The sequence below is a fragment of the Dipteris shenzhenensis genome, chromosome 4, assembly GCF_047967505.1.
Source record: "Dipteris shenzhenensis isolate YYH24624 ecotype China chromosome 4, Dip_SZ_1.0, whole genome shotgun sequence".
In the NCBI taxonomy this organism is placed as follows: Eukaryota; Viridiplantae; Streptophyta; class Polypodiopsida; order Gleicheniales; family Dipteridaceae; genus Dipteris; species Dipteris shenzhenensis.
In genome coordinates this window covers 13,122,562-13,144,695 of record NC_141599.1, presented here as the reverse complement: position 1 = coordinate 13,144,695, position 22,134 = coordinate 13,122,562, and the positions used below count along the sequence as shown (strand labels likewise).

At 39.2% G+C, this 22,134-nt stretch overlaps 1 pseudogene; it reads right to left on the bottom strand.

The window, feature by feature from the left end:
• Positions 1-20,197: 20,197 nt before the first annotated feature.
• On the bottom strand, positions 20,198-20,933 carry LOC147902478 (autophagy-related protein 18a pseudogene; annotated as a pseudogene).
• Positions 20,934-22,134: the final 1,201 nt, after the last annotated feature.

The following is a 22,134-nucleotide window of genomic DNA, read 5'->3' as shown; positions in this document are numbered from 1 at the left end:
TCAGTGTGCCTCGTCCCAATTTGGTTGTCTGATTGATGAGATCTCAATTAGGTTGTCTGATTGATGAGATGGCATGAAGCCTTTTTTGCTTTTTGCAATATGTTCCTTTCTGCTTCTACCTCGCAAAATGTAACAGGTTTTTTCTAAGGGATATAATGTAGTCCGGATGAGTTACAGAGAAGTTTTGAAATGCAATGCAATTTCTTGTAGCTCTTTGCTGCAGCCCGTTCTTATGTGCTCTAAAGAATATTGCAAATATAACATCTCCAAGAACTGCGATGAAATGTTTGTGACTCAACGATGTTTTGTCTAGTGTACAATTGCCGTTGGACCTTGTCACAGCTTGATCAGGCAGCATTCTTTCTCACACTTGCTACATTTTGCAATCTTTCTTTTTTTTGGAAGTTTGTTTTTTTTAATTGGGGAGAATATGAAATTTATTTAAGAAAGAAAATGTTACAGAAAGAAGGGAGCTTGAAAAGCGAATTGAGAGACCGTCGCAAGAAAACTACAAATATGACATCTAAGATTATGGATTAAAACCACGATCATTCCTAAGTTTCTATAGTAAGTTCTTATGCTAAACCTCGTTCATACATCCTTCACCCAAGATTGATGTTTTCCAAAACTGTAAGCCTGCCTCCATATCGTTCTAGTGAATTGGCATGCCCAACGAACTATAAATCTGCCGGTATTCCACACTTTGCTCATGTTTTATAAGGGCGCCCCGAAAGCCTATCTTTGTCAATAATGCCATTGGGTTTTCATCGTGCGACACATTCAAAATCAAGGACATGCAAATCTCTCAGGTGCAGATCGAAATGAGCTTGTAGGACGAATTCAGCATTGAAATTGGCCTCCAATACCCCACCTTGCTGTGATCAGGTTTCTTGGGGAAGAGTTTGAGGAGACCAACATTGACATTGGCTGTTGCAGCATTCACTGTTGTCGTCAAAGCTCTTGTAAAGCGAGATTGTCCGGCTGGAGGGCTCTATCTTCATCGACTCCAAGGAGTAGCAGGACCTGTCTACCATAGGTTAGAGATCCGCTTCGTTGGGTCTCGGGATTTTATAATTTCAAGTCAAATCAAGATCTCTATGATTTAGCTAGATGAGCAGCCATCCCCCCCCCCCGCCCCCCTCTCTCTCTCTCACACACACACACACACACACACACACTCTCAATGTGTGTCTCTCATGCACACGCAAAGGCACTAAAACATCTCTCTCTCTCTCTCTCTCTCTCTCATAGACATCCCTATGCATGAATATTGTACACATATGTAATGTGTGTGTGTGTGTGTGAGAGAGAGAGAGAGAGTGACAGATGTCCCTATGCATTAATGTGAGAGTGAGACATCCCTATGCATTAATATGTTAACAGATATGTAATCTTTCTCTCTCTCACACACACACACACACTCTCTCTCTCTCTCTCTCTCTCTCTCTCTCTCTCTCTCTCTCTAAGATATTTCTCTCTTCATCACATACTCACGTGTGCTCTCTCTCTCTCGTGTCTTCTTGACATGCATACACACTTGGACACTCAAACATAGGAGATCCCTCCCCTCCCTTCTCTTTCTCGTGTAAGACTTGTTTATGTTTGGTTAGAAACCCTCGTCACCTTTGTTTCAAGGAATAATATTTCTCAAATTAAACTTGGTCTATGCAACAAAGGTTTTGATCATAATAATACCTCTATCCATCATAGGTTATAGTAGCATCTTTGAAAAAACATATTTTTTTCTCATCCTTTTTTTCACCCGAGCCTTGCTCTACTCCTTAAGCTTTGGCTTGCTTGATAGATCTCTCCACATAGAGTCTCGACCCTGCAATGCAAACTTAGCTTGCATCCTGCCTATGTAATACTCGGGCCTCATTTGAGCAATAAATAGAGCCACCTAGATGAAGATCCTTTTCAATTAGTTCATGAACATCTCACGGCATTGATTTTTTATCTATTAGAAGGGTTCCTTTGGCTAAGCGTCTAAATTATGTACCCGCTCCATTTCTTATGAAAACATAGCAACTCATAGATCTTTCCACTGATCATATGGTTTTGAAGAATGAGGATGAGACCATGTTCTTCAGGTTTGCAAGGATATGCTCCCAAATTTCTTCAATCATGACAATTTCTCCAATTTGTTTAGCAACTTAATAAAAAAACAAAGCCTCTCATCCTTGAGTCTCACGTGAATTGGCAAAAGAAATAATCAATACTCAGTATATGATATTGTCGGGACCGCAACAACACCACTCATCTAAAATATGGTAGCAATAAAACCTACCAAACTACATCACCCACACGTAACCAAATAAAATGCATTTGAGCAAGATTTGGGCACGTCATCATCCATCTTCACCACAATGGAGACCTTGAGAAAACGATTCAAGCAATCGTCGTTCTAGCCATAGTTCTAGCACTCAAGCAAGCATTGTGTGCAGTATGCAATAATTCCAAGGTGGCTTATGCCTCAACATCACACTAATTACCTTGGTGTTGCTAGCAGGCATTCTTCCTTAGAGGAGATCTCTAGCTCAGCCTTAGCCTCTGGCACCACACCCCTACCTCAGTGTGGGATTTGGTCCCTTTCCACTTCGTCAATACAACTTCCCTGCACATTGTCCTTACCGGAATGGAGACCATCACCATCGCTAGCATAAACAATGAGTGGGTTTGATAGATGGTAGTAGGAAAGTTCGCTTGAAACTAATAAGATGCGTTTGTTTGGAAAGTCGGAGCTTAGCCACTTTTGGGGTCAGGCTTTGCAATGTCTGCCACACACTCGTGAGTTAGACCGACATTTTAAGCACGAAGACGTCTGATGGTTTGTGCATGGTGTGAAATTGGTTCGAGAGGCTAGAGACTACTTGCTCATCTCTGCATGCCTTGGTGAAAAGGACATAAGACTTCTTCAACTTCCGCAAGAGATAGAAACCATGGAAAAGGCAAGCCGCAACAATAGCAAGAGATTGAAACCATGGATGACACAAGCACTAACGCTTAGGAGCGGGTGGCAAATTAAAAAAAGATGGGTGGGCATGTTGGGCAATCTCAAATTGGAGGTGGTGGTTCAAAGTGGTAGACACATCATTCAATGTCTCTCAATTCCAACCTCCCACGTGGCAGCCTCCAGCCCCCTCCTTGCACTTCAAGCCTTCCCTCTCCATCCAACACATGGCATACCTTCCCGTCACGCGAGTGTGCGCACGCGCGCGTGCACACACACACACACACACACACACACTTATTCGCTCGTCAAATTCTCACACATGGTCAAGCTATGGAAATGGTTGTCTAAGGCTCTAATTTCTCATTCCCTCGTAATTGACCTTGGTTTTTTCCTCTTAACTACAATAACATGCTCCCCCATAGAGTTGGCTTTGAGATTAATTATTATGTATGGTTCCCTCATTCGCTTTGATACCTCTAAAGACACTATCATAGTGGGAAACTAAAATCCAAATCATATCACTTATTGGAAACACTTCACTGCTAATTGACTCTCTACTTTTGTTGGACATGCATCCTTAGTTAACACTTTGCTTTTATGTGTTAAAGCTCCCTTACGACTCCTTATAATTAAACAACCATCCATGAATTACAGCCAATTTCTCCTACTGGCGCAACTCCCTAGTAGATGACCTTGAACATTATTAAGCTTTTAAAGTCATTACCAAGGTCCTCGGTACCACCTGTGGCTTTCCATAGCTAGCCTAGCCTATTGGGATATCGAGCTCCACTCGTGATATGCCAAGGTGACCGTTGTGCATTTATGTCACTGACTTGTTAGCTACAGATGCGGTTGGTACACCGCCCATGAATAATAGCTAGATGACAACTATCTTTATGTACTCTAGATAGTGACTCAGTTAGTATGCCACCTAGGTTAGCTGAGTTTGGTTTGAGACCCACATATAAAGTTCATCTATTCCTTTTGTACTAAAAAAAGAGAGTTCTTTTGGTTTTCACAACTAAGAAGAGGAAAAGTGTTTTCAGCCTCCACCTTTGTGTATGTGAGAAAGCTGCAAGTGAGACTCCTTACTTCTCTCCCACTCTCTTCACATGGTATCAGAGCTTGGTTCGTGGTAAGGAGCTCAAGAAAGCAAACCGAGTTCACGGTGTCTTGGTAAGAGGGTTAGTGTTGCTTTCCTTTTTCGAGTTTGGGAGCAAATCTCTGCAGATAGCACAGCTGGAAAGTGCAAGAGTGCACTATCTTAGATTGGGACGCCCTTCGCGCTATGGCGAGAGGGTAGTATATGCTACGGGCAAGGGCAATGCCCTTGGCAACATTATTTTTTTGATTCAATGCCATTTCGGTGCTTGTTTCGGTGGCGGAAGTTTTCCGCAGGCACTCATAAAAGTCCCATGTTTTTTGATGTGTGACCACTGTTCCACAGGTCGGTGCAAAGTTGCTGAAAATTGCATCATATGCCTATGTGCAGAGATATTGGGAGTGACAGAATCTTTTTTATTGCTTGTTGATGCAAAATCGTCACTAGGAAGTGACCGTGTGGTCAAATACCACTTTCGTCAATTTTGTAGATTTGCCCTTGTGAGGCAGAAGTTGTGTTTTTTGCAGTGAGAGAATATTTTGCAGTGTTCTGTAATGGTGTCTGATGCTCTTTCACAAATAGTCACTGAAAAGCTTGACAAGAACAACTTCCAAGCATGGAAGTTTAGAATGACGAATTTCCTTAAGGAAAAAGGCTATTGGGAGTTCATTACTGGTGCTGAACAAGAACCAGTTATTCCTAATGTTCCCAATTTACAGGAGTTGCATGTATTTAAAGGATGGCATGAGAGAGCCAGAAAAGTTATGTACTGGCTGTTTATCAGTATTTCAGATTCTATGATTGTGCATATTCAGGATGCAAGCATGCCGAAGGAGGCGTGGGATACTTTGAAAAAAATGTACAGCACAAATACACAAGCCAAAAAAATGCAGCTCAAGCAGGAGTTGCATAATGTGCAGAGAGAAAATATGAGCATCAATGACTACCACATGAAGGTGAAGAAGATTGTAGATGCACTTGCTTCCATTGGGTCGCTAGTGAAAGATGATTTAGTTTCTGTGACCTTGAATGGTCTAGGAAAGGATTATGCACAGTTCTGGACATCCATTGCCATCCATGAGAATTTTCCTGATTTTGGGGAGTTGATTGCTCTTCTAATTTCTGAAGAGTAGAGAAATGGTGGTGCATCTTCTTCAGGAAGAACTTCAAAAGAATCTGTCTTCTACTCAAGTGTTAGAAGTGGTAGAGGCAGAGCTAGAGCAGGCCGGATGTGAAGGCCATGGAAGAAATCAGAATATGCAGCAAATTCAAGAAAACTAGTCCTATGGAGGAGGACATGGTAACCTTAGAGGTAGGTGGAGCCAAAGAGGTCATGGTGGATGGCAGATAGGCCAAAATGCAAACAACAATGTTGAATGCTTCTATTGTGGTAAAATGGGTCATATCGCTAAAGACTGCTATAAAAAGCAAAATGACATCATGAATGGAAAATTGCAGCAAGGCAATTATGCATCCTCTAGTAGACAAGGTGATGACAGAAATGAGCATTTCTTTATGGTGCAGCACATGACCAATTCTGTGACAAGTGCAGAAGTAGGCAAATGATGTGTGGTATGTTCACTCAGGTCCACATGACAGGTCATGCAGAATGGATGCAAGATGATGCAAGGAAAATGGAAAGACCAGGATTTGTGGAGACTGGTGATAATACTGCACATCCTATTGTGCAGATTGGTAAAATTCCTTTGTCTATGCAGGATGGGAAAAAGAAATACCTGTCTGATGTATTTCATGTCCCGAATATCACCAAGAACCTGGTTTCTGTTGGTCAAATGGTTGAGCAGGGCTTGCAAGTCATATTTAATCCTCATGGATGCTTTGTTGAGGATATGAACAATAAAGGTCGCTTGATAGCAAAAGAGAAGAATAAGGGCAGGATGTTTACGTTGGATGCGGACATGCCTGAATTGAGTGCAACAATGTTTGCACATGGGATCGGTGTAGTTGCAGATATTGATATCTGCCATAAACGCATTGGTCATGTTAATGTACAATGACTTAAATTAATGCAGGCCCAAAATATTGTTGCAGGATTGCCTAAGTTCAAGGTTGCAGAAATGCATAAGGTATGTGAAGCCTGTCAATTTGGAAAACAGGTAAGGAAACCATTTCCTAGACATGTTCAAGAGAGTAAGAGGCCATTGGAATTAATCCACTATGATTTGTGGACTACTAAAGCTGCATCTATTGGAGGCTGTCATTATTTTGTCACTTTTATTGATGACTACAACAGAAACGTTTAAGTGTATTTTATGAAAAAGAAAAGTGAAGTGTTTGGGCATTTCAAAGCCTTTAAAGCTATGGTTGTAAAAGAAACCAGCTTGCAAATAAAATGCCTAAGGTCAAATGGAGGGGGAGAGTACCTCTCAAAAGAGTTTACAAGGTTCTTGCAAGAGCATGGCATAAAGCAGCAATATTCATGCAGTCATACCCCACAGCAAAATGGACTTGCAAAAAGGAAAAACATGCATATTGGAGAGGTATCTCGTGCCATGCTCAACGAAAAAGACCTGCCAGGACTCCCACTGTAGCAATACATGGCATGACGCCAAAGGAGAGGTATACTGGTAGGAAACCAGACATTTCTCATTTGAAAGTTTTTGGTTGCATTGCCTATGTTCATGTGCCAGATGCGTTGAGATCCAAGTTGGATCCAAAAGCTGAGAAGTGCATCTTTATTGGTTATTCTTTGTAGCAGAAAGGGTATAGATGCTATAACCCTTCTACTTGTAAGTTTACATTGAGCAGAGATGTTGTTTTTGATGAGATGAGCACCTGGTATAAACCAGTAAATGTGATTGATGATGTAGATGCACAAAATGGTAATGCTGCACAAAATTCACAGCAGCAATCACAAAATATTAGTGGACCTGTAGTGTCCTCTAGCAGTGGTTCACATACTTCGCCATGGATAGGCAGATTGAGATCAGGAGAATCTCCTCAAAGCAATGCAGATAGTGGTATGCAAATATCACGAAAGGGAAAAAAGAAAGTAGATCAGCCCATGGTTGATGTGAATGCAGGTCACTCTTATGTGGATGGTGAATCCAGTGGCTCAGAATAGAGCATTGATGATGAGTTGGGTATTCCTTCTGTTGTTACACATGGAGTAAGGAAGACAAGGGATGTTTTGAGAGCACCTGGTAGTGAGCCTATTTTGCACAGGTCTACCAGAGTTAAGTATCTTGTGGATAGGCTGAAATATGATGGATTTACAGCCATTCACTATGCCTATATGGTCAAAGTGACACATGAACCAGAACCCACTTCTTTTGAGCAAGCCATGGGAAAAGAAAAATGGGAGAAAGCCATGGATGAAGAAATGGATGCCTTGGAAGCAAATGATGCTTGGGAATTGGGCCCTTTACCTAAAGACAAGAATGCAATTGGCTGCAAGTGAAAGTGAGTTTATAAGCTGAAGCACAATGCAGATGGTTCTGTGAGCAGATACAAGGCAAGGTTAGTTGTCAAGGGGTATGCACAGACATATGGCATTGATTATGAAGAAACATTCAGTCCGGTTGCAAGGATGTCAACTCTAAGAGCAGTCATTGCTATGGTTGCATCAAAGGGATGGTCTTTACATCAGATGGATGTAAATAAAGCCTTCTTGCATAGTGATTTGCAAGAAGAGGTCTATATGGAGTAGCCACTAGGTTATGTGCATGCTATTCATCCTGAGTTTGTTTGCAGGTTGAAGAAAGCCTTATATGGCTTGACGCAAGCACCCAAAGCATGGTCTGACAAGATAGGACAATATCTTGTCACTATTGGCTTTCAGATTTCCTAAGCAGATTTCTCACTTTATGTGAGAAAAACAGAGAAAGGCATTATGTTACTTGTCATTTATGTTGATGATTTGATCATCGCAGGTGATAGTGATGAAGATATCCTTCATGTGAAAATGATATTGAAGCAGAAGTTTGAGATGAAGGATTTGGGAGAGCTACATTATTTCTTGGGCATTGAGGTAATTAGATCCACAAGTGGGATATGGCTCTTGCAGAGGCAGTATGGATTGAACATGCTGTCCAAATATCGGATGATAGGTTGTAAGCCTATTTCAGTTCCTTTGGAGCAGAATGTGAAGTTGAGCATAGATGCAGGTGAGCTTCTGGAAGACCCTACTATGTACATACACATAGTAGGAAGTTTGATTTATATGACTATTACCAGGACAGATTTGAGCTATGCTGTTGGGTTGGTAAGTTAGTTTATACAGGCTCCAAGGAAACCGCATTTGGATGCGGCTAGATGCATACTGATGTATGTGAAGTCCACTTTGCAGTATGGACTATTTTATGAGACTCGGGTTCAAATACAGTTGCGTGGATACACTGATGTTGATTGGGCTTGTAGTATTTCTGATAGACGATCTACTAGTGGATATGTGTTCTCTTTTGGGAGTGCTGCAATCACTTGGAGTAGCAAGAAACAGCCTACAGTTGCCTTGTCGAGCACAGAGGTTGAGTACAGGGGTGCAACAATGGCTGCATGTGAGGCAGCTTGGTTGCATAAGCTACTTTATGATATGCATCAGGGCCAGTTGGCATTTATTGTGTCAACATGAGTAGATACACTTAGCAAATAACCTAGTCTATCATGCTAGAACAAAGCACATTGAGGTGCATCATCACTATGTGCGGGAGAAGGGTCTAGTAGGTTTTATTGATCTAGTTTATGTCAGCATAGAGGATCAGGTAGTTGACATATTCAGGAAGGCATTGGGCATAGAGAAGCTGTGCAAGTTCAAAGACTTGCTTGGTGTGCAAGAATCAGGATTGAGCTCGAGGGGGAGTGTTGAGATATTGAGCTTCACTTGTGATATGCTAGGGTGACTGTTGTGCATTTATGTCACCGACTTGTTAGCTGCAGATGCGGTTGGTACACCGCCCATGAATAATAGTTCAATGAGAGCTATCTTTATGTACTCTAGTTAGTGGCTTAGTTAGTATGCCACCTAGGTTAGCTGAGTTTGGTTTGAGACCCACATATAGTTCATCCATTCCTTTTGTACTAAAAAAAGAGAGTTCTTTTGGTTTTCACAACTAAGAAGAGGAAAAGTGTTTTCAGCCTCCACCTTTGTGTGTATTCCCCCTTTGTGTATGTGAGAAAGCTGCAAGTGAGACTCCTTACTTCTCTCCCACTCTCTTCACATAGCCTTAGTGGATTGGTTAGATTAGGATCACGATCTTGGTGTGTCCTTTAGTTGGAAGGCATGTCCTTTGCTTGTGAGGCAAAGCTCCAAAAATCATTAATTGTTATGACAGGAAGTTAAGATTCATCTTTCCCTCTTACAAATCTCGTGGAATGTCTTGCTCCCGTGATGGTCCCCTTACAAAGGCGTACTGTCCTCCTTACCCTTGGCACATTAGATAACCCCTCCCTCCCTTGTAACTCCTCTTTCCTTCCCTCTCCCTCACACCTTCTTGTTGTAGTCCTCCCTTGTCTTCCTCATGGAGACTCTCCTCTCGGTCTGCCTCTCCTCACAAGCATCTTCCTTTCTTACAATCTTCTCCCTCTAGCTTGAGGGGTCTCCTAATCTCTTTCCCTTGACGACTCCCTCTAACTCAAGTGGCTCTTATGGTAGTTTTCCCCTTCTTGGATAGTTGGGCGATGCCACTCTTGAGGTTAGACTTCTTTCATCGCTTTGTGCCATCGGTGATCCTAACATGTAAATTGTTCACTCTTTTAATTTATGTTATCAGTGTGTAGCAGGAACTATGCACACCTAACTTTGAGTTGTTTTTTCTTTGATAATGTCGTCATTGCTCCTTTGGTCTCTTGATTTTCCATTATCATGGATCTAGCACTGCCATTGATTGACTATTTTACTTAGTGGCATTGTGGTTGTATTTGGCTTACACAGTCAGTAGGGATAGATTGTCTCAAGAGCAATAGATAGTTTGGAAAGGTAATTTAGATAATGATATGTGCTAGGTAGTCATGATTTATTGCATTGATACTGGCCACCTCAAAAGTTCTATATCATAGACTACTCTAAATTTTAGAGCTCCCTTCAGTATCACATCTTCCATGCATATCGACATATCTTCCTCGATTGAGAATTTAATGTTTACTAAATTGATCTGTAATGATTTTGTGACATATGGGCTTGGAGCCTCTCTTTTGCATGTCTATAGCTTGTGCCTTGGGCTTATGGGTGGACTATGGGATTGTTCAGTTGCCTTAAAAACATGTGTGTAAGTTGGTATATTTCAGCATGTGAAAGGTGGTCCGATATCTTTTACTGGATTCTCCATTTATCTTTGGCTTGCACAATTATGGGTGGAATTCATGCATGAAATGATCTTTGAACAATCATAGAAAATGTGTTAAGTCCCTCTTTGAATTTAGGAGTGGATATGTTGGTGATTTCATAAGTTACCCTTGATGGCATGACTCAAATAATTAGGGTATACAAACTACTATATATGCAACCTTTATCATGGTTCCCTTGAAAGTGTGGGTGGCCTGAGTTTTGGATCTCTGAGCATGCTAGCTCTCTAACATCCCTGTTGCTTTTCTATGTTCTTAAAATAAGATGTTTATCCCCTTTTCTTTAAATTATTTAGAGAAAGTCTCCCTTACATGGCACTAATCAACTATGTTCTTAGTCCTCTAGTTTTGATTTTTTCTTGTACCTTATCTTAATGGATTTCTTTATACTAGGCAATCTAATCTTTGGCTCATGGAATTTGGACTTGTGAGCTTGGCAACTCCATCTAGCTTAGAACCTTTCGCAATTATTCTCTTTTCAAGTTGATTATGATATAGCTAGGTCTTTTGGTTGACTACTAGGTCATATTTTGGACTGCGATAACAAGCAGTCGGGGTCTATGACACCTGTAGTCCCAAGCTAGAAGATGTATGTAGTCTAACATAACCTTCTCTTGGATGGATGTAGGTATCAGTCCCCGACACTAGTATATGTCTCGATGTAGCTGCCAATGAGATCATGTCTTCATTGCTCTGTGCACTCTTCATTACTCCTAATTAGGAGTCATAATCTCAAAGAGAGAGAGCTTTGTGTGCGTGTGTGTGTGTGTTAGGCTTATAGAAACCGCCCTGAAAACATGTAGTGGTTCTGAACCTAGTATTACGGGTGAAAAAAACTCCTTGCAAATCTTAATATTACACTTATAATGGAACATGAGAAATAAAATAAGGTAGAATCAGAAGGGAGTCCACTTGCGGAAGTAGAGACTCAATCAAGGGCCAAAGAGTTATACCATTTTGGGGAGTTTATGGCCAAAGCATCCTAGCAAAGTCCACGAGTGGAAGTAGAGACTCATTCTACGCTGTGGGCATCACACCCTCCCAAGGAGTCTATGCCCTCACCATCTACCCCACACTAAAAGGTAGAGATTCGATATATGCCTAGGGAATCACAACCTCCACTAGATTCTACACCTAAACCATCACAACGGACTCCACACTTGGAAGTAGACAAATTCTATGCACGAAGGAAGAGTCCATATACCCCTAAAGCATCAAAGCCTCAAGAGATAGAGTCTACTTGCAAAGCATCACAACGGAGTCCACATGGAGCATCAAAATCCACTTCATTGTGAAGCTTTATGATGGGGTTTAGCATGTACATGAGTTATTTTTTCAAATAGAAAAGCTTTATTGGCAAGTGATGCATGTAAAAGTGCAAAGTTGCAAAACTTTGTATTTGTGATTTTGTTGCTCATATCGTTATTTTGATTGATTGTATTAAATGTGAATACATAATGGGCATTCATCATGGATACATATTAAATGTGACTTGTTTTCCTTCTCTCACAATGTTATTTTGGTTGATTTTATTAAATATGTGAATACATAAGGGGCATTCTCTCATGATACATAAGGGACATTTATCATGGATACACTTGATGAGAATTTGCGACTCAAAACAATAAGATTACTCAAATCATACTATAGGGTCAACGCTTATAACATTATAGAGTCATAAGAGCCACACTGCATGAGAATTTGTTACTAAAAAATAAATTGTATTAGTAATTCTAATATGATATGCTTAGCCCTACCAGGCTTCTTGTAGAGAATACAAAATAATAACGACTATTGTAGGCCACACAGGCCAATACCACACTAGAAGATCTCATCATTAGTATCTCTTATCTTGTTAACAATGCAATCTTCCACGGACTCCACGTTCGTATCCTCAACATGATTACAATGAAGGAAGAAATTAAAGCGGTCATAGATTGTTTCTTTATAATCTCTTTGGGAGGCCCTTATTGTTCTTTCAACATCTGCATCAAATCAACCATACCGAGTGCTTCGATAACGTAGGTTGCTTAAGAAGTCCAAGAGATCTTTTCATGCTTTCATAATACATTGTAAAAGTCTTTCTTTCTCTGCTATCTTTTGAGTCTCCTCCCTCTCTATCTGCCTCTATACATCAAATTCTTCTCTCTCCATCTGTGTCAATGGAGAGCCTTGTCGAATTCTTGTGTCTCTCCTTGCTCCTTGGTCAGCAATCCATTCTTTGAGACTGTTGATTCCAGACTCCACGTCTCCCAATGATGCCAAGGACATCCATGGTGGGTGGGGAGATGATAAATTAAGAGTGATGAACAAAGAATGTGCTTGTAGAACGACTAGGATGGATGAAAGAAGGGAGTCTGATAATTATTTTATTCTTGTCTTCAATCACTTTATTTCATAGATTTAAACTGATTCAAAATCTATCATCTCATGTGTCTTTCACATTTACAATCTTTCATCTTTTACTTGACTCAATGGACAACTCACCTCTCTAAATTTGCTAAATTGGTTTTACTTTTTTTGAAGTCTAACTTATTATATACAATAAATATCTCATGATGAGAATCTAATAATTATACAATTCTTGTGTTCCATCACTTTATTTTATAGATTTCAATGTACTCAAAATCTATCATCTCACATGTCTCGCATTACGGTCTTGCATCTGCAAGTCTAACTTATTATATAAAATAAATATCTCATGATAAGATTCTAATAATTATATCATTCTTGTGTTCCATCACTTTATTTTATAGATTTCGATGTACTTAAAATCTACTGTCTCACATGTCTTGCAATACGGTCTTGCATCTATTACTTCACACAATCTAGTCATCTCAACCTCTCCCAATTCTTTATTCTAAATCTTTTATCTCACATTATGAGTCTGCAATTCTATAAATCCCACAAATCCTACTCTAGTCATTCGTCTTCTACATCTCGCCCACAGCAAACACTTCTTCCACTTTGCTCTCATTACCTTACTCCTCTCCTCAAGCTTACTCCTTCCATCTTGCTCGTAGCCTTACCTCCTCTCCTCAAGCTTACTCCTTCCATCTTGCTCGCAGCCTTACCTCCTCTCCTCAGGCTTACTCCTTCCATCTTGCTCCCGTAGCCTTACAACAAAAAACTTCTTCCACTTTGCTCTCGTTACCTTCCTTGCTCTTGTTACCTTCCTCCTCTCATTTCCATGGATCTTTTTGTAGTCATCGATTCCGTGAGCAAGCCATTAGCACCAGCAAAGAATGGATTGCCAAGAACCAGGGGAAGAGAGAGGAGAGAAAGAGACATCTAGCTCGGTTAACCCAGTACGAGAAGGATGAGTTTGCTTGTATGAAGTGCTTAGAGAAGGAGGAGAGAGGAAAAATAAGTATGGCCACTAGAAAAATAGATAGATTACATTCATATAGGAGAGAGCTAACAGAATTTCTAAGTGAGATATCTTCTCGTGTGGCTCGTTATGGAAGATTTGCACCCCATGAAGTGCAAGCCATTTAGAATATACAAAGTGTTATACAAGAGAAAATTCATAATTCCTTACTTCTCTTTTGTAGTTTTAACTACATCGATGATGTAATCAACTAAGCCCTTGAATGGGTTGAATCTAGGATTTCAAGAGAAAATAGATTTGCCTTCTAGTGAGAGGCTCATTATAACTTTTGGTATTTGTCAACACCTTTATCAATATGGTGAGAGTTTGCTACGTCCAATTGTAACTTTTGAAAGAGTTTCCTAAACACCATTATAAATATTCAGAGAGTTTACAACTGCTCAATCTTATTTTTTAATGTAAATTATTTGAGGCTTATTGTAACTTTTGGTGTTTGTCAACACCTTTATAAATATTGTAAGAGTCTGCTTAATACTATAACTTTTGAAGGTATTTGTTAACACCATTATAAATATTAAGAGAGTTTACACTGTTGAACCTTATTTTTTGGTGTAACTTGTCTAAGGCTATGTTTAATTTTATAATTTTAGTTTCATCTCCTTTAAAAATATCCAAAAAATTGCTTATTTTTATGTTTTCATCTGTGCTTTGAAGATTGGGTTTTTTCTTAAATTTTATTTGAAAACTAGTATATGTAAAAAAAAATTTGTACATTGACAAGTCCAAAATTAATGAAATAAGTGTTGGTTGTGGGAATTACTATGGAACCAAAGAGCCCATACTTGGATATTTTTGTGAAGTGTTCACAACCTAATATTGGGGGCTATCATTTTATCTTATCAAGAGGTCTAAATAAGTTTGCAATGCCACCTCCTCCACCATCAAAATTTACAAAATTACAAACTCCATTATAGGCTCTCATGGATGAATGGAGTACATTTCCAAATGCAGAGGCAGGTAGGTTGCATCAAAAGATTATGTTAAGTACTTTAAGACCATCACTCAATATAGACCATGAATTCAATCAAGAGTAGGGAGGGCACAAGCAGGATCAGATGGATGCTAGTTTGGTTTAAAAACAAAGAGGATATAAGCAAGATGAGAGAGCTCCTAGTTTGGCTCAGAAGTTGGCTCAAAAGCAGCCTAGATAAGGAGCCCCACATCAAGGGTCTACATGCAAACTCTTTGAGATAGAAATAGAAGAAGATGCTATGTTTGAACTAAAAAATGAAGAAGAAACACAACCACTGCGGCCTAAAGAAATACAAAAGCTAGAGGAAGAGGAAGGACGAGCCACGGCCATGTTCGTGCAACCTATCAAAGGAAAAGAAAGATGCAAAGTAGAAAAGATGAACACTGCAAGGGCCACAGTTACAAAGGCTACTTTCATAAAAAGACAATGTTCCTCCATCAAAAAGTATAGGTAAAAGATAAAGAGGACACAATTCCAAAGGCTACTTTGAAAAAAAGGCAACATTCCTCCACTAAGACACTTTAGTACAAGAGAAAGAGGAGGACAGAGAAAATATAGAGGAAGAAGAGTTAGATCAAGAGGTTGAGGAAGATCAAGATGAGATCATGTCAATAAAGAATATTAATCTACGTCTCAATGAGACGATCAGAGAAGATGATGTCAGATATATATGGGGACAAAAGCCCTATGCTGTGAATGCTCGAGATGTGGAGTCAGCAACTATTTTTACCAATAATAGGAATCTTGATATATCTTATGCGATGCAAATATTCAAGGCTTTGGTGCATGGCAAGAAACCCATTGTCTATAATGTAGTATTACGTCCAATCATGTTCTATCCAAATATAGGTAACTGTGACAATTGAATTATGTTTGAAGGACCTACCCATTTTGAGGAGACTTTTAACAAATTCTTCACACAAAGCCTTCGACAAATTCTGCATGAACAAGGTGAAGAGAAAAATTATGAGAAATTTTTGAAAGAGGCGAAGAGAAATTTCTTGTTGCATTGTAAATTTGAGCCGATTGATGGTCAGCATTATGCATATGCTTGTAATGAACTTGCTAGACAAGCAAGGACTCTAGAAGACTCACTGCAGAGCAAATTTCAAAGGTTCTTCCCTTCAATTTTTATATGGCCACAATATGTAATTTTAAGCATCCAACAAATTATTTGATTGAGTCCGAAAGATTGAATCATGATATTTTTGCAAAACATAAGATAACCTCAACATCGAAAATCCTAATGAAAGCGAGGTGTCTATAGATGACACTTGCTTCTCCAGTAACACATTTGAAAAGAACTACCACAAAAGTGGATGCAGACACATTAGTCAATTTTTATACATGTTTAAGTGTAGTTGTACCAAGGGGAAGTCAAGAACGGGAATAATCTCTCACAAACTTCAAGGTAGCGAGAGATAGATATGTTGAGTACACAAGTATAGTTTCTTCACCTCATGAGGTGTTTGAGCAAGTTGTGGTAGTTTGCCGTGCATATGAGAAGGGTGAGGTTACTTATGAAGGTCCTTTGTTACTATCACAAAAGTCAAAGGTTGAGAAAAAAGAGGTGACAGTAAGAATGTGGAGACTTTTAAAATATTTGCCAGATAGCTATGTAACAATGGCAACAGAAAAACTCCTCAAGAAAGAATGGTTTTTTGGTAGGAAGGACAAAGATCATTGCATGGAGGAGTGCATCAACATACATGTGAAACGTGATGCAGTGGATAGTGCGATTAGATATTTGCTCATAGAAAAAGATATCCCTATTGGTCAATGCAATATTGACCCTAATATTGTGAAGCATATAGCTACTTTATCCATAGCTAAGGAAAAGGCATGAGCATATAAGTGGATAAAGAATCAAGAAGATGGGGCCGAAGTAGTCACCGCATTCATGAGAGCCCAAATCCCACCACAGGTGATTGCATATGTTGAGAAGCTTGTGAATGAGCATAAATTGAGAATAACAAGTGCAGTCAATCACGACTTTCAATGCAATATGAACATCACTTTAGAATCTAGAAAGCTTGTAGCATATAGGGGCATTTTAGATGAGAACTTTTTAATTGATGAAACAAGTTGGGATAAGCCCCAAGTATTCTTTATTGATGAGGTTTCTCTAATGATATTCACCAATTCATCATAGAATACTATATATCACCATTAGTAGAGCTGGAATTTGCAATATTGTCATTTTTGTCAATAAAGAAAACAAGGAAGAGATACATAACACTTTGGAGAAAGTTTATGCCTGTGATTTTAAGATCTACAATGGTGAGTATGCACCCAAGACAAGCAAGAGAGAATGTGGATTAAAGATCCAATGCCTCAAATCATTTCTCTTATGCATGCAAAGTACATATCCTGATGAGTCCCTACAACATAATATAAGGGGGGCTTCCAAGAGTTTGCATCTCATGCTAGAGGAGAAAGAAATCTACAGGTCCTCAAGTGCACTCCAAAATCTACGAATGTCCTCCAAAAAGTGGAAGTATTTTGATTACTATGTTGGAATACTTGCAATTGCCTAATTGGGAGGTCACCTTATTACGAATGGGATATCTTTTTGAAGATCTTCTCTAAAAAGGATATTCCACTAATATTATTGAAAGAAAGGCTAGCATGGCACACTTCCACTTGCAAGCTAATCTAACTGTCAGCTACGAGAAAGAGGTGGAACATAAGAGGATTGGAGATGATGACATGGAAGATCTTGATGCCTCCCAAGATAAAGACAAAGGTGATGCACAGATGATTGCAAAAGATGACATGGATGATCTTCCTGGCTCACAAGATTATGCAAATAAATCATGGACGCATATCTTGATATGAACTTGTACTTTTCTTTTACAAGCATTACATTTAACTATAACCTATCAATCTCACAAGCTTTTGTATTTTTTACAGACGACAGAGGGGAAGGAAGAAGAAATGAGTTCACGTGGATTTGAAGTCAGGAAGGCCACAATATTTCCTTCAAGTTTAATTGATGTAGCAATTGCTGCAATAACTAAAAGTGAAATATTTAAGACAATAAAAGGATCACCGAAAGACTTTCCTAACATAGAAAGTCAACTACATCATCTATATGGGAACTTAGAGCATATGATGATGGTGTGGCTCATGGTGAAGTATTTTTAAGATTTGTCTAAGCTACAAGAAATAGGAAGCAACTTTGATGTTCAGGTTGTGATTGGATAGCGACCTCAATATCTATCATTTGTGTAGAAGATTTGCAAATCCTAAGATATCAACGGAAAGAGGTTAATGATAAAGTTATAATGGCATACATATCAACCAAGGTGCTTCCAACAACAAGATCTAGTTTTGACCCCTTTTTAGCAATCTCAACATGTTTTTCTCCACCCTTGTCTATGGCTGCTATGCTGCCACAAGTTTTCAAGCTGGATACAACTATGATGACATTTGGAGGAGAGACATCCTCCAGTCGCATCTACTCAAAAACATTTAGTGCTTCTTCACCAAGCTTGTGTTTCCATGAGACCACATCTCAACCAAGAAGCTTGTCAAATACTTCCTATGCTTTTGTAAGTGAGGCACACTTGGCCTACATATCAACCAAAGTGCTGCCACCCAAAAAATCTCCTTCCAACCTCTTTTTAATAATTTCAGCATGTACTGCTTGGCCATTTTCTATTGCTCCTATGCTGCCACAAGGTTTCAAGCTCGAGGAAAATGTATTATCTAAAATTGGTTGGTAAGATGCCCTCATATTGCATCTATTTACAATAGTTTCATGCTTCTCACCAAGCCCATGCTTAGCATATCCTATGATCACTAACCAATGAAATCCATGAGACTGTATCCTGAACTGGAACCTTGTTCTATATTTCTCCTCTTTTTGCAAGTGAGCTACACTTCAGCAACATGCCACTAACAAAAAGGTCTGTTTGCAATCCCTCAATGTGCATTTTTTCTACCCTTGTCTATGGCTCCTATGTTGTCACACACTTTTAAGCTAATTATTGATCCAAAAGTATTTTTGAAGAACAATTAAACTAACTCAACTTTTAACCTTTGCAAGGTGAGCCTTTACAAGCCTTATATCCTTACACATGTAGCAGGGCTTAGAGAGCCCACATCTAATAAGCACTATTTCCCTTTAAATGTATTCTAATAGGATTTTGACTTAGAGGGTCTAAAAAAAGAAACAAAAAGGCCAACTTCTATGAAGTCCATTAACGCTTAGATATTCTGGATCCTTGTCTTGATCGAGCTCTCTCTATTTTGGATCCTTTCCTTTTATTTTTCTGCATCTCTTTTCTTGGCACATAGCTTCATATATATACCTTTCTAAGACTAGAATATATCCAATGTTACAAATTCAATTTTTTGTTCTTCTAAAGTACAAAATTCTATATAGAAACAACAATATTAGCCACACTGTAACACTGCCAGGTTGGCCCTAAATCATCAAGGTCAATTTAGTCCATGTCGGTGATACTTTGCCAGTGTAGGTAGGTAGGGCCATGAGAAGTGGCATTGTAGTCTTCCTCAAAAAATATCAAGCCATCCAATCAGAGCAATCATGAGAAGTAGCAAGGTGCTTGGCAAACACTAGCCAGGGAACCCTTTTGGTCTTCAGGAGTAGTAGGTAAGTAGGGCCATGAGAAGTGGCCTTGTAACCTTCCTCGACAAATATCAAGCCATCCAATTAGAGCAATCATGAAAAGCAGCAAGGCACTAATTGACATTAGCCTGGCAACACTTTCTGGTCTTTAGGAGCAATGGAAGGGAGGCACCCTTGAAAAACACATAATGCAGTGGTTAAAGCGACCCAAGGGACTCAACAGATGATATGATAGGGATACTTAACTTCATAGCCAATACATGGTAGCAGCAGTTGAAGTAGCCCAAGGGGTTTTTATATCATGGGAACCAACAACAATTTAGTTTCCTTCCCTGATAGTATATATGCAATAATAGTAGATATCAAGATTAGGGGAAATGAGTAAGCATCATACATGACAAAATTTTGAATGAGGTATAGAGAATGCAAAAGTAGACTGATTTGAAAGCTTTCCCACTAGATCACCCTTACCTTTCATGAAGGAAAGGGTAGAACTAGGGTTGTTGCCAACAAAAGCCAGAGGACTAGAACGAATTCCAGCTGCTGAACTATTATTGCCTACCAAAGAACTAGAACCACTTCCCACGGCTGAACTATTGTTGGCTTACCACTTCCATTACAGGAATTCAACAGATCAAGCCCTCATCAAGCCTTGGCTATTCTCTAGTTCTTGGGGCCCTAAGACTAAATACATGGATAGTTCACTTGTCACTAGGTGAAAAGAAAATGCTATAAATTCAACTATGTTAGCTCCACGTCTGATCTATTCATTCAGAAGAAATTATGACTATTAAGATTGAACACTTTGACGGAATGAAAAGGAAAGCAGTTGTAATTTGATATATATGATGATTGCTCTAGAATACCGATTATCTAATTAGTTATTGCCTTCTACAAATGAATTCCATCACGAGAGTCATATAGATACAAATAAGGGTGTCCTTATAGTAGCTAGTGGTTGCAAGAAGCTGTTCATCCATTGTCAAGGAAAAGCATGCTAGATGTGACTCATGTGTTGGGATAAACTTGGTCTTGTTGAGACCATAATGCTCCACCCCCACGTATTTGTGATGTAATCCTACACAGGCAAGTACAATGGAATTTGACACCACCATAGATAAAGCACAGAGGCCATGTGTATTGGTGATGGTTTCAATTTAGTTAAGCAAAGTTGTACACAAAGAATTTATGCTCCAATACCATGATGATCCTATCTTGGCACAATCAAACCGCTCTTAATTTAGACTAGAATGAGAGTTCACCAATACAATGGTTTTGATGATCATCCCGAATCATTTTCAAAACCACCTCCAACTAGAACCCGTATGTTGCACTGGAAGAGCATCTCCACCATCCCTATTGTGCCATTGTGGAAATCACCTTGAATGGGTTGCAGTTGTGAATTTTGGACCCTTTTCTAGTCTTGCAAGAGAAGCAGCCATAATTTTGATTAAACAAGACTGAAAGCAGATTGCTTTCCAAAGTGCAAGAATGTAATTTGGAGCAGTTGGGTGAAGGTATCTTTGCTTCATTGGGCAAAGAAGATAGGGGAGGGGAATTATAAAAGCTGTAGACAAAGCAAGTCGATGTGCACCTACCACCAATGACCGTCAACATCAATTATTCATTGTCCACAACCTAGATGCACACACTCTTGCTTGATGGTGCATAATTGTGCAAAGCAAAACAGATGGTACGAGTGTTTGCATGGTAGCATACAAACACCTTGTACCTCATCATCATGGCCACAAGGCCGCACCTAGCACAAATGTAGCATAAGTAATAGGTAGAGGAAGGAACACTAATCTAGAAGATTTGTCTAGTCTCCTTCTAATCAACCTGTGTATTGGTAACAACATATATCATAATGGAAAAAGTAGGAATGGATCCCACGAGAAGAGGAAGTGTTATATGGGAAAAAAAATTTTAGTAATGATATTTAAAATTGAATTTAAAATAAAGATACATGGCTTAATCAGAGACCAAAGTTTCATTTCATCCCACAATGCTACCTACCTAAAGATTGCTAAAAGTTGCATGCTCTTCAATACAAACCAGTGAAGGAACAACAAAGGAACATAGATGTAAGGCAATGGTAGCAACACCATTTCTTCAACATATTGTCTTGTGTCAAAAAGTTGTATTGGATTTTCTTATAGAATTGTGATATGTTCTATCAAAATTATGAATCTAAAAAAAAAAACAAGAGTAAACTTTTGCTAGGATTTTACCTTAATATATAAGTGAAACTTTGATAGAACATCCTTGATGTGATATGCCTGAGGATTAGTATTTTGTTTCACATAGATTCTTATGACATCACCCCATATATTTGTGATTCTTTCTGTGACTTCCATGTATGGAAGACATCGCTCACACATTATCTTTGCATATCTTTGCTAGAGTTCCAACATGCTATTAGATAAGACTACCCACATTAGCCTGAAAGATGAAGTGACACCCTTGAGAGGTGGAGATGTTAGGTCATGTGAAAGAAGGGTGAGAAGGGAGGGCTCAATGAAATCTCTCCCTATTTAAGTATAGTGTAGACACAACTAAGAGCCTATTCTAAAATTTGGTCTGAACATTTGAGACCGACAGATCCACCTACTATAGTAATCTATGGCATACCCAAAAAACTTTGCAATGCTTTTGTCATATCTAAGAACACTTTTGGATAACCTCCACACAAAAACAGACCCAGAGATGATGGAGGAAATTAGCTACAAGGAGGACATGCTTCACAACTGGTTGTCTAATATCAAGGTAGCAAATATGGTGAATATTAATTTCCCTAGCTATCATTCTCCTATTCCTT